Below are 14,349 nucleotides of genomic sequence, written 5' to 3'. Positions count from 1 at the left end.
TGGCTAGAGATGCCTTGAAATATTGTTTGTGCTGCTCAATGCATTGAAATTATAATACTTACTGGTTCACTACTAGATCTTGTTATTGAATACACTGAAAAAGATTCATATTCATTATATTTCAGATTTGTTTTTCAGCACTTTTTGAGAAGTGTGTTTCATTATGATTCGTTTACTTTGTAATCCTCTGTTTTATGTTAGGCCTGTAAAGACATTATTTTGAGAAGTGTCCACAGATTTTCCAGACTGACAAAGGGGTTCATGTCACAAAAAGGGTTAAGATCTCTTGTTCTAAGCAAAAGAGTGCAAACTCAAATGCCTGCAAGGATTGCCTGGAAAAAGAGAGTTGGGTTGGCAGACTAATACAACAATCTAGATGGAAAAACGATTTGCTGGAAAGTTCATGGGAGCCCAGTAGCTAACACTCCTGTGATTTACCCAAATTTGGATCCAACCGAAAAGAAGACAAAGGAATAGGCAAGATGGAGTCCAGAGTATCACCTTTTAACTTAACAAACCAAATATCAGAGAATGTGCTATATTTCCTGGTGGCCACAATGCCAGGGCCTCCATTCAAGGCTTATAAAGGGAAGGAGCCCCCTGGAATCCTGGAGCACAGGACCAGCTTACAACAGCCGGCCACAGCCAACTTTCCAGCCATGGCTGCAGACACCGACTCCTGCCTGGACTTAAACCACGTCACCCAGCAGGGCTGGTTTGGGCAGGTCTCCACCTGTCGGGAGGAGAGTTTGCCCCAGAAGGCCTTGAAATGGGTCAGAACAATGCATTAATTAAATTAACTCCAAGGCCAAAAATGTACTCCCTATTTTCTTTCCCTTCCCAAGTTCTGTCCTACTACAACTGTCTAATATAACCTCTCAGAGGTTCTGCAATAAAATCAAAGAGAAATGCAGAAAGAAAGTCTCTTAATAAAAGACCAGCAATGTGGAGATGCCCTAAATTTGAATACAATTTCTCCCATTGTAATTCTCTCAGAAAAATTAAAATCCAGACACTAATCCCTTTACAAGTTTAAGTCTAAAGATGACAAAGCCCACAGGAATTATAGTCTGAAATTAGGTTCTATTGCTCTTATGAATTAAGTCCAAAGTAACTAATTCTCTTCTCTTTAAGTGTCGGGTTAAGGGGTTTCCACAGCCTTAGCAGAGGAAGGGGCTCTGCCAGTGTTTGCAGCCCGGGCTTTCTCTCACTGGGGTTAGTGTGGTTCTTGCAAAAAGTATACTGTTCAATGCCAGGTTACTCATAGATTTAATGGTTAAAAGTTTCAAAAATATATTTTCAGTGGTGAGCCACACCCACCACGTTTAGAAGAGAAGCCAAACCTCAACCCCCTAAAGCAATCATCCCAGAAAAAATGACATTCCCAGAATGTGGGGCTTAGTATGTCGTCAAAGACCATGATCCAAAATGCAATTTCCATGTGGATGTGTGCTGGCGTGGTAGACAGAATAATAAATGGTCCCCTGAAGATGTCCACGTCCTAGTCCATTGGAACATGTGATATAACTTTACATGGCAAAAAGGACTTTGCAGTTTCAATTAAGAATTTTGAAATGGGGAGATTATGCTGGATTATCTAGGTGGGCCCAGTATAATCACAAGGGCCCTTATAAGAGGGAGACAAGAGTGTGAGAGCCAGAGATTTGAAGATGCTGTGCTACTACTGTCTTTAAGGATAGAGGAAGGGGCTGTGAGCCCAGGAATACAGGTGGCCTCTAGAAGCTGGAAAAGGTAAGGAAGTGAATTTTCCCCTAGAGCCTCCAGAAGGAACACAGCCCTGCCAACACCTTGATTTTAGCCCAGTGGGTCTCATTTTTGGAATTCTGGCCTCCAGAACTGTAACAAAATAAATTTATGTTGTGTTAGCTCACTAAGTGTGTTGCAGCAGTGAAAGAAAACCAACACGGCTTGTTAAAAACTTGGATTCTGGTGCAAAACCAGCCTGCTTTCAGATCCTAGCTTGGCCATTTACTCAGTGTGTGGCCTTGAGTCCTACCAGCATGTGCTGGGGGGGCCTGAATCATCAGCACGTGTGTGTTAAGGCCAAGACTTCACCGTGGGATTGCCCGTGCCCACTAAAGTCCAGGCCTTTCTAAGCCCCATGCAGGTGGTAACTGATGAGGTCATGCCCACACATGTGCCTTGGCACATTGGTGAGGCCCAGTTTTCCTGGTAATTTTCCTGAGAATTGTGTCTTTGCTGAGGGCCATGCAACTTTCCTTTCGGCTGTTACAATACATAAACAAAGAGCCACATATGAAAAACAGTCCATATAAAGCAACCATAGGATAAGTTGCAATCATCTATCAGCGTTGAAATATCACGTGTGGCCTAAAGCTTATGCTCCCTTTTCCGTGTCACAGAATTTAAAAAATTCCAAGTGCAACAAGCAACCTTGTGAGCCAATAAAAGCCTCTACAACCCAAAGATCTCTCCCATACATAAAAATCCAAAGCCCGATGCCCCTCGAGATCTCTTGACATATTTATTTTATTCCCCAGCATTCCAGCCATTTATTTAATTTCTCGGTGTTCCCAGTGAATGCACCAAATGTTGGGGTATGCTAGGGAAAACTCTTTTTCTCTGCCCGAATTCAAACACAGTTGAGAAATAAGAGAGTAAGGCAAAATAGACTCAAACATCATCTTTATGACTGATAAAGCTGACATCGGAGGGTGTGGTTTATATGTACTGTCAAGGGAAGAGTGAATGGAAGTATGGAAACAGTCCAGAAGTGCAATGATAAGGCACATATTCTCCACATGGAAAGAAGTAGCAGCAGCTGGTAACACCCAGGCCTTGAAATGCACAAGGGCCCAACTCATGGACTGCCAGTCCCTGTGACATCCACTTGTCGGATCCACTGAAAATCTTCTCAGTGTGTTGGGAAAAAAGATTTGCAATCCCAGTCAAATGATGATGAGTCTTTACTACTCTATGAAAAACAATTAATGCAAAAAGCAGAAATGTAGGCATCGTTATATAATTAACACGACTAATAGGGACCTAACTCATAATTACCTGGGAGATCCCTAAAAAATCTGGAACCAATGAAAATGGAGCTGATAAGGGAGTGTGCTTACAGCGGAAAATCTGGATCTTGCCCAGTCAGGAAAAGCACACTGCTCTACTTGATCGCCTGTGCGTTTTAAGTCTTCTGGTGTTATTTTCATTGTCAGCTACAGCTTGAAAGTTTACTCGTGGGTTGTTGCTTCACCACCCTAGCCCATTTGCATTCTCTGGTGATACCTGACAGTAACTCATGCCGCTCAGATTCGTGCATCTCTGCCTCCATGGGGCACATGGGCTCTGCAATGGCACAGAGTTCAGGGGGAACCGAAACCCCAGGAAGCTGCTTTTTGCCAACATGAATCAAGAATGTTGATGTGGAATGGTTTGGAGAGCTTAAGAGAAATTCATCACCACCACTGAAAAAGCTACATAGCATGTGTGTTCAACTGATGTTCAACCAGGAGTTATGTCTCGATGAATCCAGAAGGATTAAAAAGGAGGCGCTGTGCTTTTTAAATTTATATTTTAAAAATACGAAGTTACTACTTTAGATCGATAGCACCTTGAAAATGGGGCAATCTTTTAGGTTTTATCTCTGTGTTCTTTCAGAGGGTTGCAATATTTTAGGTTTGATTGCTGTGTTCATTCACTTCTAATTTCTTTTTTTTTTTTTTAGGAAGGACTTCTGGTGATGCAGATTTCTTGGGAAAATTGTTGATTTCACTGTATTCGGGAAGGATAAGTTTTGATGATCATTTCCTGTGCCTAAGGTACTTCTTTATTTGTTTCTTGGGAATCTTCCTTGCATAGCATCTTCAGAAGCCATTAGAACTAGCATTTGAAGCAGCTGTGTAAATGTAAGACTAGGGGCCCAAACCAGTAAGGTTGAAATTCCACTGTCTTTGAGCCCCACTCTGATAACTTGATTTTACTACAAAGTGGTCATGGTTCTTGCAGTCACTCACATATTACTCTCGGCTCTGGTTGGGTGGACTCTGATTTTCAACCGCTTCAAGCAAGCGTCCCCACCCACTCTGCTCTGCTGTCACCCCACCCAGGTGTACATTAGTGTACTGCAAACCTGCACTCATTTCTTGGTTATGCAGATGTTTGTGGACAGAATTGCTCCTGCCAGCTACTCTCCATCTACTGCTTTGTCTGTCTCCTTTCCTCTTTTGAATGCATCTGGAATGAGGCCAAGAAGCCAGAGTTCTCCTGGAAATGACATTCTCCGTCATGACAGAGAGGCGTGGGCATACTTGTATATTGTGCCTGGGAGCAGCATGACATCCTGGCAGGGTGTGTGGTTGCACCTTCCAGGGAAATAGTTACGGGTTGCTTCTCTAATGGAAGGCTGGGGGATGGCTAATCATGTAACGATTTGAAATAATTACGAAAGAGAGAGAAAGAGAGTGAAAGACGTAATACTTTTGGTGGCTTCTGAAAAATGGCCATCATTGTTCTAGAATAGCATCCTGCCTGAATCATCATGGTTCTAAAGCTTAGGTGGAAATGTCTGAATCGCAGAGTGTTACCCTTAGTATAGTGCTCAGTGATGCTCCATTAGAAATTATTCTCTCTCTCAAAGCATCCTGAAGAAGTCACCTCAGCCTCAAGTCATTTTGTAATCTCAGTGACACAGACTTAGGGGAAAGGGGGGGAAGAAATGAGACCCAGATTGGGTGGCTGGATCAAATTGTGGGAACAGCCCCTGAGAAGGGCAGTCAGCAGTCCGGAATACAACATCCAGTGGGGCTGTGAATCAGGCTGATTTCACTGTTCCTGTTTTTGTGGTATGATCTAGTAAGTAGGGATTGGCAGTGGGGATTCTCACAGCAAAAACGCTAAAAAAATGATTGGTGATGACTCTGTGGGTCCAGGTGGATAGGACTCCAATTATAAGGTCCAGGGTAGGGCTCTGGCGAAAGCCAAAGCGTGAAGCCAGAGTCAAGCAGGCAGGGTTCAGAGCAAGATTTCAGACCCTGCAGGGAAGAACCAGAGCATGGGGCAGGCCCATGAGGTAGAAATCAGACTGACAAGGAGGATACAATAGGAGGCTAGAGTGAAGTTTAACTCAGAGTAAGCGTGGGTTCCATGAACCAGTCCTGGGATTAAGTCTTCAGCAGGGTTTCTCAATGTCAGCACTATTGATGTTTGGGGCCAGGTGATTCTCTGTTGTGAGGGGCTGCCCTGTGTATTGGGGAATAGTCAGCAGCAGCCCTCACCTCTATGCATTAGTCGCTACTGATACCCCCCCCAGTTGTGACAGCCATAAATGTCTCCAGACTTTGACAAATATGCCTGGGTGGACAAAAAAAATCACTGTAGTTGAAAACTACTAGTTGACAGCAGAAGACTAATTCCCCTCAGCACTGACTAGTGGGGCCTCTATCTTGATCAGGTTTGGTTCATGAATGGGGCACATGTGAATCTGTCAGTTAAGGACCTCAGACAAGCCAAACTAGGGCCTGACAAATCTATCCAAAGTCCTCTGGTACTGAAAACTTTCATAATAAGATAACCAAGCGTTGGAGGGGGAAGAGCTTTGATTTTGCTTGGAGTTAAGAAGAGGAGAGAGAAGGAAGATGGAGAAGTCAGGGTGAAGTTAGCCAAGCTGAGAGTTTAGGGTAGAAGCCATAACTGCTCCCTTGGGCTTATCTGGAGCAAAACTGTTAGTATTCAGAACACCCAGGCCTTGCCATCTGGTGTGCTTTGGGGATGGAAATCCTACATTTAATTCAGCACTGAACGAAGGCTTAGGTGGATATTTAATGATGAAGTCTACACTTGCCAGTCAGTGTAGTACCACTGTACCTTTCCAGCAATAAGAAGGCTTTGAAAGTTCATACCACTCTACTTGGACAAGAATGTCCAAGGCCCAGGTTGTTTTTGTCTAAGTTTCTCTTTTCCTGAGAGATGATAGTTGACTCTGGAGCTAGGTTTGAGTCGAGGCCAATGAGACCTGTCCTTCAGCTTCATTCCCAAAATTGAAGGTCACTGATGGCTTCATTTGTGGTGTTTTATCTGCTGTGTGTTCCCAGAGATGGTTTCATGCAGTCTGCCTCAACAGATCTTCAACCCCCAGGAATCTGGTTGTTTCTAAATCCAGGACTTCTGCCACCCCTTCTGGTCATTTTTGTTCTCCAACCGGTACATCTTTCCTTTCAGAGAAGGAGTTAAATGTTAGGTGGTCAGAGCAGAGTGCCTGCCTGAGTACCACCCCAGAAGAAGTGTGGATCACTTATTTCTCTAAGCGTAGCCAGGCAGCTCCCAGAACTCACTCAAAGACTGCTCTCCAAGTGCGCTAGAAGGCCACGTGAGAGCCCCAAATTCAGGGAGGCAGAGTGAGTGGTGTCTCCCCACTTCCACCTCTGCCACAGGCAGTGATAGTGAGGATCACATTAGAGCACACTACATGGCAGGTGGTGGGAATTTAATACACAATTTGCTTGTTAAATGAAAATGAAATAGTGTTGCTTATAAAACTTCAGGGTATTAGGAGCTTAGGTAAGTGCATGTGAATTTCAGGGATCTTTGGATGGGATTAATTTCATTTATACTGTCTGAGAAAATGCAAAGCAGCAAAGGGTGACTTTGCTTAACCAGGAGATCAAGAAGCGGTCACTTGACAAACAGAATAGTGGCGTCTTGATCTCCTTTCCTCTGTTATGTACTCTCTTGGTTTGATTCCTGGGATTCAGTGCTATTTAGTTAGAGGAAAAGCATTCTTTCTACCTGAATATTTTTAGGTAATATTTCTGATCCATTAGGCACTTTCTTCCTACTAATTAACATCTGCATACCGATTATAAAACTACATTTGGAGGGGCAGCGAAGTTTAACTTTGCTTAAATTCTTTGCACTGCTTAATTTAGTATTAATAGAAACCCCAACACTCCAAATGTATTTAGAGTTTATTTTGTATAATTTAAAAATCTGTATTTTTTGGTAACTTTTTATATTGGTTTGAAGAGTTTGTGTGTGAGAGAGATAAAAAGAGAGACAGAAAGAGAATGGGAGGAAGAGAGGGAGGCAGGCAGTGTTTTCCTTTCACTGTCTCAAAGGTTTAACTTGGTTATTCAGGAATGATCTCAATTTTGTTTTGCACATATTTTGCTCTGAACTTTACCCAGAAATTTAAGGTTGGATTAATTCTTCTGCGGTTAAAATCTGTTTTAATTCTAGCAACCTCAGTCTAGGTATACTTTAAGAAGAAAGGCCTACTATATTTGGTTCTCAACATTTAGGTCCTAATTTCCAGTTCTGTCCTTATATATTACACAGTATTTCCAACAGATTGGCATTCTGCTTGGTGACCTTTGAAACGTGCAAGCAGGACGTTGAAATGAGGACCAACTGAAGTTCTATCTTTCCTGTTTACTAAGCTTGCTTTCCAAGACTCCTTCCTGACAGCCTACCCCAGTCCTTGGAACTTGCCAATAAACACTCAAACTAAAACAAGGCTCCCACTCACTTAAGTTTCTGGACTTCACTGCACTTAGCATTTAACATGTAGCAGAATATGGTATACAGAATATTAAAGTTCAGGGAGCTGAATAGGTCTTAGATGTGTTCCTTACCAGCTCTGAAACCTTGGGAAATGGGAGAATTTTAAAATGCATATTTTGGATTAACAAAAGTTTGAAGACTCAAAAGTGGTGATTGCTTGCTTAATTTCACCAGAGACTAAAGGAATTAAGTAGAATTTATAATCTATGGAATCCAAGGTCATATTAAAAGAAACATTGAACTCCAGGAGCCTCATGAAAGAGCTCGATTAATAGAGATGACTCACTTTAATCATATGTGAAACCTTGCACGTTGACTTGGAACTTCACAATGATACAAATATGGTACAGGAAGGCACAGTGCCTCCCATGGCCTTCGAGTGCCTTCAGCTGCCTTCACACGGGATGAGATCTCAGTCGTCTCAACCAGATAGGTATAAAAAAGCCCTTGGGAACAGTCTCCTGGAGACCCCCTCATGATGTTCCTACTTCCCCTGCTGGAAAGGTGTTCCCCATTCAGGTCCTCTTATCCTGGTCCTCCTCTTACCCTCTTGCAAATTACATATGTTTTCTCTTGTTCAGATATAAACAGAGATGTGAGAAAGGTCAGTCTCCTCTATTCTAGAAACCGTACTTTCCTTTTCAACATGATGTTCATGTTCTGTTTTAACATATGTTTTATCATATAACATTCTATTTAAAATTCTGTAAATATATATATATATATAATTATCTACCATTAAAGCTAAAATAGCTTAAAAAAATAAGTATTTGAAGCCTAATTGTGAGCAGTAAAGGAGTTGACAGAAGGGATTATTATATTTAGTTTTTTTAAAAAAGCTATTAGCCAGTAGCTGTTAACTGTGAATGCCTCTTTTTTTTTTTTTGATTGCCAGTTAACTTTATTTATTTATTGGGAATATACATATCAAGTAAATAAAATGGAGTTTAACAAGCAATTACAAAGGAAATACTTTGTACAACTACCACCCAAATCAGTAACCCCCCAAACCCCAAATATGCACACCCCCTTTACAACTTCGCTGTCATCTTTGTCTGTAGGCAGCATCTAGTTGGGTTTTGCCTTTTTAGCTAAACTGACAGTCTCTTTTTAATTGGTATGTTCAGATTATTCACTTTTTTTTTTTTTTTTTTTTTTTGCGGTATGCGGGCCTCTCACTGTTGTGGCCTCTCCCGTTGCGGAGCACGGGCTCCGGACGTGCAGGCCCAGCGGCCACGGCTCACGCGCCCAGCCGCTCCGCGGCACGTGGGATCCTCCTGGACCGGGGCACGAACCCGCGTCCCCTGCATCGGCAGGCGAACTCTCAAGCACTGCGCCACCAGGGAAGCCCTAGATTATTCACATTTAATGTGATTATTGATTGGATTAAAATCTACTAGTTTGCCAGCTCTTTTCCATTTGGTCCAAACTTTTCTTTGTTTCTTTTTACTGTGAATGCCTCTTAGTAGGAATGAAAAAAGGAAAAAGGAAGTAATAGGAGGTGTTCTTGCTATATTACTTTAAAATTTTATTTATATTTAATGCAGAGGTATGAGTAAGCTGAACCCTCTTGGGAATAACTCTGTCAGGAATATGAAGACCTTGAGTTTGTCTAGGTAAAGGGAAGTATTTCATTTATCTTTGTGTTCAATTTCTCTGGCTCCTTGGACATAGTAGGCCTGAATGAAGGCCTACTATGAATGAAGAAATGGGGAAAATCACAGAAATGATTCCTTAAACGAGTATGTCTGTAGGTGGGAGCTTGTGGGTTTACTATGGCAGAAATCTGAAACCTAGACAGGGATTCCTAGTAAGTTAGAAAGAAGCATCGAAATCAGGCCTAGAAATAAGGCTATGCATAAGTGAAACTGCTTTTCCTACTAGTGGAAGAGCTCTCTTGGGTTTTGTCCTAAAATTTTTTAGGGAAAGATCTTTACATATGTTTTGTAACACTATTTGAGTTTAGTTATTGTAAGAAAGTAGTCTTTGTGATGCTACTTAAATATAGTAAGTGGAAAAGATATTCATTTTTAGTTCAGTTCATCACATCAATGATCTGTGCAGTGGCAAAGATGCTAATTACAGTCAGTTCTGTTACAATGCAGTATATGTGTTCCTATAGCACGCTGCAGAATTGCACAACAAGAGCCACAGGGCTTGTGGGAAAAATGTGGTTAAGGGCACAATAATCCAAAACTCCACCAGTGACATACAAAAAAGACAAGCCTAATACAGATGGTAATATAGTTTTACGCATGTTAAATGGTTAAGAAATACATATACTCTACAATAAATGTAGCAGTTTACTGTGAAAAAGATTGAAGTTTGCTTGTGGAAGTGGGTGTTAGAAAGGTGGCAGTTGACGAATTACTGTGAAGGGGTAAGATGAGGTTACTGAAATCAGACCAGAAGTTGTAACAATGGATGTGGATGAATGTGGTTCATCACACACATGGTGAACTGCAGCAGCTGGTAGATATTTCTAGGCATACACTAGGTATGTGCATAAGTGTGTTTTCTGTATTCTTACATAGCTCAGTTGAGCTGGGTGCACATAGCAAACTTAAATTTTGCTTTATGCTCAAATTGTTCCCTGATATGTCCGTTATGTCAGGATGAATACACATTTTCGAAACAAGTGGGTATAGCAGAACCAATTTTATAAACAAAGCAGCTGATGATGATTATAGCTTACACATCATGAGCCCTTGTTACATGCCAAGCTTTTGACATGTAATACTTAACTCATTAAATTTTATTAACAGCCCTATGAAGTAGGTACTATTATTACTCCTCGTTTGTAGATGAGGCCACTGAGCCACAGAGGGGCGAAATAAATTGCCCAAATCCACAGGACTAAGCGGGCAGGACTCCAGCTCCTGTTAGGTTAAACTTCTGTTCTTCTTCCCTCTATGCTAAAAGGAAAGTAATTATCTTTGAATTCTAAACCTGAACCTTACAAAGCAGCAAAAACTGCCAGATTTTCCTGGCATATCATTTGCCACCTGATATTAATAGCAGAATGGATGAACTCCTTCAAACCAGTAGGACGTTCACTGAATATGACCTAAAGGGCCTGATGATGGAGGAACTGTTTAAGCTATGTCAGAAGAATTCAATTAACTCACCTTGTGCTTTGTTCTGCCTTATTTCCTAGGCAGAATCTTCACAATGTGATAATGGAAGGCAGTGGGCAGGGGAGGGGCAAATAAACTATTATACAAAGGAACATACCTGTGCTTGGCTAGGGGTAGGTCTCTATTTGGTGAGATTAAACCCTATTACGTTTTCATGATTAACCGTTACAGAATTGAAACTTGTCCCTCAGGACAGGAATTCTCCATTTACATTCCAACATTCTTTGTTTCCTGAGCAAAACCACTGCACTGATGTCATTTAATCCCCCTGTTTTTATATTTTCCCTCTTAGCTTGATACTGGCTTCTTTCTTCTCTAGTCATTCTGCTATACTGTAATGGGGGCTGTTTTTATTTTGTTTTGTTTCCTCCTTCCCTTCCCTTCCCCCTCTTTTGTTTTTGTTTTTGTTGGGTTTTTTTCTTTTTTTTTTGCAAATGAAGAGTGATCTTGGTAGGAAGTGGTATGCAGAGAAGAGTAGAAAAGCAAAACCACTCTAGGCTTTGAGATAATTATAAATAAGTGGTCTTTTCTCACTTATTCTTACTGTTAAAAGTATATCTATCTTTGCAACTGTTATGTAAGTCTCAAATTATTTAAAAATTAAAAGTTACAAAAATTGCATTTTAATTTTATCAACTGAATGTTTATTTCTTTAAAAAAATAAAGATTCTCACGTGCAACCAGAATTGATAACAATTACTCTAGTCCAGTGGTTCTCAACTCTGGTTGCATGTTAGGATCAGTACTTGGGGAGAGTTTTTAAATTACTTAAAAACAACAGCAAAGCCCTCTCCATGCCTTCTCTCCACAAAAGAACAAGAAGCTGCAATGAGTGGACCAAGGCAAGGATTTCCACCTCTGTTACTATGTAAGGACTATGCTATATAGCATAGTCATTCATTCATTTATTCATCCATTTATTCATTATTATTTATTTACCTACCAAGTGCCAGGCATGGGGGAGGAATAACGTGGTGATTAAATATATGTTCTGGAGATAGAAGACCCAGAGAGCTGAAGAGTGTGTAGGAATGATTTGGGTATAGGGAGAAGTGGGATGAGGGACTATTATGGAAAGAATTATCTGGACAGAAGGTCAACCTGTGGTGGGAAGGAGACCAAGACTTCCAAGGAAGTTCTCAGAAGGCTGGTGAGGCTGGGGGATGGATGATTGACAGAGACAGTTCTTGTGTGACCTTCCTTTCTAACCTTGGGCAGCCTGAGGCTATGATCTATTGGATATTCCACCCTCACTCTGGCTTACCCCTACCACCTGGCTTCTCTAAGACCCTCCTGCCCACAGCCACTCTCTTCAGTGAATTTACCTCAGTCTTCTTCACTGCTCTGTCTGTATTGGGTTTTCTCTGTGGTCATTTCTGTACAGTGGCATCTTTTCCGTGGCTCTTCAAGAAACTTTGGTCAGTTTAAGGCAGAGAGGAAGGGAATGAGGTCAAGGAAGGCTCTGGGGATTTAGGTTCTGGTCTTGGCTTTGATACTAAGTACCTCTAGCAACTCAGGCAAGTCTTTTCTCTTTCTGGTCTTCAGTTTCCTCACCTATAGGATGAGAAAGTAGGCCACGGCATCCACAAGCCTCCTTCAAACTGAAACCTTATCTTCTTTTTTTAAAAAAACTTATTTTACCGAAGTATAGTTGATTTACAATGTTGTGTTAATTTCTGCTGTATAGTGAAGTGATTCAGTTATACATATATACATCATTTTTCGTATTCTTTTCCATTATGGTTTATCACAGGATATTGAACATAGTTCCCTGTGTTATACAGTAGGACCTTGTTATAATAGTTTGCATCTGCTAATCCCAGACTCCCAATCCATCCCTTCTACATCTGTTAATCCCAGGCAACCACAAGTCTCTTCTCTATGTCCGTGAGTCTGTTTCTGTGAAAACTCACCTTCTAAAGAAGCCCTTTAAGACAAATATCTTCATCTTGAGATACCAGACTGGCTATTTAGTTAAATTACTCTTTATAAAAGCTATTGCTAGGGCATGATACCAGTTGAGAAATAAACATTTTACTGCAGATAGACTCAGATAAATTTGGGATGCCCTATTTCTAGCTAATAGTATAAATATGAATAGTGTAATCCAGTGACCCTAATTTCACTTTACTTCCATACATCCAGATGCTGCATTTGTTAAAGTTAAATGATAAAAATGTCCTCAGACATATAGTATGAGAATATGAAATCTTAATGTGTGGTGATATGGTGAGCTCTGAGGTACGAAGGATCCAGTCACTCAAAATAATGATGATCAGTTTTCACTAAGAAGTAATTTATCTAACTACATTTTTTTTAGAAAAACCTGAAAATACCAAATGTTGGTATTTCTCAGGCATTACTGAGGGGAAGATAAATTGGAACCACTATTCTGGAAAGCCGTTGGGCATCATCTCCTGAAGCTGAGTATACATACACCGTCTGAGTCAGCAGACACACGCCCATTGTATATCCAACAGAAGTGAGTACATGTGTTCACTAAAAGACAGGTACCAGCATGTTAATCATTAGCAGTAGGCCAAAATTGGATACTATTCAAATGCCCACCGACAGTGGAAGTGATAAATAAAATGTTACCTATTCATACAGTGGGGTCCTACAAAATGAGAATGAAGAACCTACAAAAGCACATCACAATGTGGATGAAATCCACAAACGGAATGCTGAACAACAAAAGACACACACAAAAGAGCGTATGGTGTATGACTCCATTTACATAGACAACAGAAACAATCACAGTGAATCTAGACTGTTAGAAGTCAGAATGGTGGTTACCTCTGGGTGGGTTGGTGGCCGTTAGGGAGCATGGTAGGGGCTTCTGGGTCATATTCAGTGTCTTGGACTGTTTGGTGGTTACACTGGTGTGTTTAGTTTGTGAGAATGTATCAAGCTATACACTTAGGTTATGAGATTTTCTGTATGTACATTTTAGTTCAGGAACAACATTTTTAGAAAAGGTTTGCCATTTATTAGTTCATTTGATCCACACGACAATTCTAGAAGATAAGAAGCACAGGTAACTTTTCTCGTTTTGTAGAAAGAAAACATACTCAGTTAAGTCCAAGTTCTCCGGGCCAATTAGTGGTAGAGTTAGGTCAGGTATGTAAATCTCCTGGCCGGGGGGAGATAGGCCCTGTGGGAGGAACCTGCCCAGTGCCTGATGCAGAGTAGGTAGGTGCTCAATAAATGTCCTTTGAAGCTGGATCGTAGACTGGTCCTGTCCAATCTCACAAGGCCACCATCTTGCTCTGGGAGTGATCATTTGCTCTGATGGTCTGATGTCCCTGATGGAGTGAGTGCATTCTCTCCTCAGAGAGGAATGGAGATGAGACATTTGTGTCAAATGTCCCAAGAAACTGCCAAAATACCTGTGGAGAATTGCAGAACTTTGTCCCTCTAGGGCTTAGAAGAGAATGAGTCAGACACTCAGTTCTCAGACATGGTGTCTAGTTAAATGGGAGGAAGGTTAACCTGGGCAGAAATCCATGTATGTGACCTTGGATAAATCACTGAACTTCTTTGGGGGCAAAAGTTTGAAAGACACTTTTGATACACCCTACTTAGGACCATGTGATCCTTCTGTGGTTAACCTTCTGAGACCCCTGAACCTTATGCCCTCCCAAATGTCTAATCAGATTCTCTTTATTTT

The 14,349-nt window shown here is 41.2% G+C and overlaps 1 protein-coding gene across 7 annotated transcripts in view; it reads left to right on the top strand.

The window, feature by feature from the left end:
* RASGRP1 (RAS guanyl releasing protein 1) overlaps positions 1–14,349 on the top strand; it is a 1,027,205-nt gene that overhangs the window by 355,625 nt on the left and 657,231 nt on the right. For all 7 annotated transcript variants that reach the window (XM_073800719.1, XM_073800720.1, XM_073800725.1 and 4 more), the window contains one exon: positions 3,710–3,803. The gene's annotated coding sequence lies outside the window, so the exon portion shown is untranslated. The remainder of the gene's footprint in view (positions 1–3,709; positions 3,804–14,349) is intronic.

This window comes from Tursiops truncatus, chromosome 2, assembly GCF_011762595.2.
Source record: "Tursiops truncatus isolate mTurTru1 chromosome 2, mTurTru1.mat.Y, whole genome shotgun sequence".
NCBI lineage: Eukaryota > Metazoa > Chordata > Mammalia > Artiodactyla > Delphinidae > Tursiops > Tursiops truncatus.
The sequence above is the reverse complement of the archived record's forward strand: the minus strand, read 5'-3'. Positions and strand labels throughout refer to the sequence as shown.